Consider the following 4,526-nt stretch of genomic DNA (forward strand, 5'->3'; position numbering starts at 1 on the left):
TCGCTCCCCCGCACCATCACCTGGGGCGAGCTCGTCACCGGCGGCGAAGAATGGGACCATGATGACGGGATTCTCGCGGAGTCCCTCCAAGCCAATTGGGCACAACCCCCACTCATCAAAGGAAGGCATGGTCGCGACGAAGGTAACCTTGTTCTCGTTGCGGTAAAACATGTAGCTCTTCCTAGGCATCTTGTCCGGCAGAGGGACACCGGATAGCACTGTGAGCACAGTTTGCCACGTAGCAAGAGGAAGCCCGTCCTCCTGAAACCTCATGTTGTCCTGACTGCTGAGCAAGTCCCACATCGGGCGAGAATGACGCTGAAGCGGGGCAACTCGACGCCTAACAAACTCCCTCCCCACCATGGGCGCAGTCACACCAAGGTCCTTCAACCACCGCAGCCTGGCCCAGATGGGGGCAAGGCAGGGGCTCGTGAGCCTCCGGTGACTCCAGCCGGAGTTTGGAATGGCAGGCCCCACCGGATCTTGGAGCAGAGGGTTGAGCATGCCGGCATCAACAAACACCCATTGCATGCGGAATTCGCTCACGGATGAAGGAAGCTCGAAGTCGATCCCCATGCCTGCTGTCGCTGCCACGGCCTGAAAGCCCATGCACCCTGAGCTCTGCCGGGCACCGATGAGATGTAGTGAGAAGAAGTGGCGAAGAAGCACCACAGAGGGGGTGATGCCCACCATGGCCTCACACACGAAGGCGAAGACAGCAAGGAGGGTCACAGATTGAGGGGCGAGATGAAGCGTATGGATCTAGTAGTGCTCGAACACTGCGTTGAAGAAGGCGGAGAAGGGAGGAAGCAGGCCGGCCCAGAGGGTGTCAATGAAGATCGGGATCTCGGTGACTGCCCGAGCCATGCTAGAGCGAGACGCAGGCCAGGCCGGCGTCTCTCCCCACTCGTTGAAGCTGGAGGCGAGCATGGGGCACACCTTGCCCATGGCCTCGTCGTTGAGCACCCGAGGCCGGATGAGCGCCGGCTTGAAGGATGGAGGCGCAGTTGGCAAGGACAGAGGTTTCTTCCCCTTGTCGGCTTGTTTCGGCGCCATGGCAGCAAAGTGGGCGGAACACTAGTCGGAATAGGAAGGCGGAGCAAGGCGACGAGGAAGCAGGGAGATTGGAAGATTGGAAGAGCCAGGCGCGGAGACGGAAGAATAACTGTGCAAGCAGCGGGGCCGCATAGCCGGGCGGATTCAAAGGCAGCGTGGGGAAGCGGTGACGCCCACGTCCAATCAACTGCCACGCATCAGCCGAGGTCGCAGGCTTTTGGGGCCCGCCGCGCTTCGAGCTTGACCCTTGGCTTCGTCGCGAAGCCAAGCACGCGCGCACCTTGGGCCCGGGGGCTACTGTCGGCATTCTGGGAACGGGGGTCCCCAGACTTGCCTGCCTGCGGCCCGCGGCATGGCTGAGCCAGCAGGCCGTACGGCCCATCTTCACCAACAGAGCACCCAAGACCCTTGCGAGGGGCCAAGCCTCGCGAGGGGGACAACGGAAGACCTCCTTTGGAGTGGCCTAGATAGGCAGGCTCGCGAGGAGCGGAGATATCAAGGCGAGGCGAACCTCACGAGGCTCTCGTGATGTGAGCCGTGACGATCGACACCAGGCGGGCGCCTGCGTGCACAACGTCCTTGTTTCCTCTTTGGTGCAAAGGGGGGCAAGCACAGCCGTGGAGTACCAAGGCTTCAGGCAAAGGTTTCCATTTCGGTGCAACAAGACCAAGACCATGGACTGCAAGACGGAGGTCACCGTGGAGCCCAGAGCAGTGTCACCACCAGAACTTTGTGCAGGAGAAGACTACTTTTGTCAGGATAGCTTGTACTAGTTGTCCCCCTTCAAATTAGCCTGCCATTGTTGGCTCCCTTCCCGCTCGATATTTGGGAAGAGGACCAGGGCCTCTATAAATAGGACTAGCCACCATATTAGGGGCACGGACTCATCAGGCCCAGAGACACACACAAGTTCATACGCACAAGAACACCTCAACCTCAGGAGGCCATTCTCCCCTTGTATTGTTCATCATCAGCCCAAGAGGCAATCCACCACCACACTAGAGTAGGGTATTACAACACAACGGTGGCCCGAACCAGTATAAACCCTGTGTCCTTCTGTGTTGTGAGTTGGTCGAGTTCGTCCGCAAGATTCCAGCGAGCTAGAGCGTAGATCGATTGGAAGGAAAGACTTTGCGTGCACTCTAGTGTTCGAACCTTAAGGGTTTGCCGGGACCCCATACCCCAACAATGTGTGTGTTAGACTAGTCACAGTGGAGAGTAACTTAGAGTAGTAACATGCATATGTTACTAGTCTATGTTACTACCTCCAAAGTGGGTAGTAACATATGTATTATGTCATGCATCACTGCATTTATTACGTTGTAGACTCATCTTTTCTTGATATGAGTGATGTTAAAGTAACTAGATATGTTACCACATGCCTCTATTTCTTCATTTATTATATGCCACATCATCTATTTTTCCTAGATAAGTGTGATGTTACCACCTATGTTACTCCCACTGTGGGTAGTATTAGAGAGAGCGACACATCGACCTACTCCTACAGAGAGATGGTGTGTAGTGTACGATTTAGCCGCGAGAGTTGGTGCATCCTCTCGTTTACGGGCGTCCGGTTGGAACAGGCAGGACAGCTGCCACGCCCGCTCCTGACCAGCATGGCCCACCCAAAGCCCCTCCATCGCCCGCACGCGCTTCTCGCCTGAAACGGTCAGCGCCGCTCCAAAGAATCAGTGCCGCATTCATGCCCGGGCAGAGCGGACGCGACCTCTTGCTGGCGCCTTCATTGTAGGGGGAAGCGGATTCAAGAGTGATGGTTGCTTCGTCCGTCCAACTTACTGCTGGGTCTATGTGATTTGACGGCTCATTGGTCATTATTACTGAGGTGGTAGGACTACTGGATGTCCCACGCTTTCGGCGAAAGGAGGTTCTACTAGATTACAATTTTCTCCATTCTCAGCATAGGAGTGCGAGAGCACTGAAAACATAGGCTCAGTGATTACATGGCCCACCTCACACTATCACCATATTTTCTAGACACCGTGTGACACCTAACTCTTTATATAGTACTAGTATAGTACGTACTGTAATTTATCAGCGAGATAAATTTGTACAATGCTATGAAGCTTCCAGCTTCTGTTTCATGTATCTTGCGTCCAAGGTTGCCTGTTGCAACATTTCATCAAATACAAAGGAGACTAACATGCATGCTATTGCATCTCAATGATTGACAGATCATAGCCAATATGTACTCCCTCCATTCCAAAATAAGTGTCTCACCTTTATGCAAACTTTAGTACAAAGTTGTACTACTACTAAAGTTGACACTTATTTTGGAATAGAGACAGCTAAAGAAAAAAATGATCCATGCAGTCCCTAGCCCTTGAACCATAAACCCTAAGGCCTCTTTTGGTTCATAGGATAGGAATTTTATAGGAATAGGAAAATTATAGGAAGTGAGATGACATGCATGTCAATTCCAATAGAGAAAGAGATGACATCTGGTGCATAGGATAGGATTTTAATTTGCTGGCAACGTTGGAGCTTCCGAAGAAATGAAGTTTGCAACCCTTTGACCATCGAATCATTTTGTGTAGTTTCACCAGAATAGAGATGAGCATCCATGTGGCAAAGAAATTGAAGAAGCATGATTAGAATAAGATTACTGGGACTAGTTGATGAGACATAAACTCATCACAAATACAGTATGTAGAAGCCAGTAGAGGTATGTGCGGGGCAAAGAAGTAGAGAAATATCCACATGGAGTGATGTGGGCAGCTGGAGCAATGGTGCAAGCCGACTGTAAAGGGAGTTGTACCCGAGGGATGTCGGGACGTAGATCAACCTAGAGGAGGGCGGCGGGAGCAGGCAACTGCCCACGTCGCGGCAGTGAGCTATGGATGAAGGCAACCTCACCGGCTTTGTGAGAGAGAACGGCAGGGACCCCTGATCGGGACGTGCCGACAGTGGGTTTTCGCCGTCGGCGATGGCGACCGCATCTACACTAAAAGAATCCACCCCTTCCCTCGGCGAACGTGGGGGCTATTTAGTTTGTACTTTGCCAAAGAATGCCACACCTAAGGTTAGGCAAGTTTGACCAACTTAGGTGAGTGTTTGGTTCAAGCCACACCTTAGGCAAGCCACACTTGGACCCCACATGGCATACACACAAAAAGTGTGGCAAGATTCCCTTAGGCTTGCCAACTTGTGGCCCTCATTTTGATGAACTAATCTTAGTCATGTTTGGCAAAAATGTGTGGCAAAGTGTGTCAATGCTAGTCCTAAAACCAAACAGCCCCGTGATCCGTCAGGATGTTAGAGATGTGGCCACATTCATTTTGTGCAAGAGAGTGTGAAGACTGAAGAGAGCAACCCCAGCAAGCAACAGTGTAGGATCGTCCTGCCTTCTAAAGGAAATATATTCCAAACAATATGATAATATCTCTAACCAAGGTAGGGACAAGGAGTAAACGGAGGGAGTAGTAAAATTTTCTCCTCGTCCTGCGAGCCAC

Source organism: Triticum urartu, chromosome 7A (assembly GCF_056163025.1).
Source record: "Triticum urartu cultivar PI428250 chromosome 7A, HENAU_Tu73, whole genome shotgun sequence".
In the NCBI taxonomy this organism is placed as follows: Eukaryota; Viridiplantae; Streptophyta; class Magnoliopsida; order Poales; family Poaceae; genus Triticum; species Triticum urartu.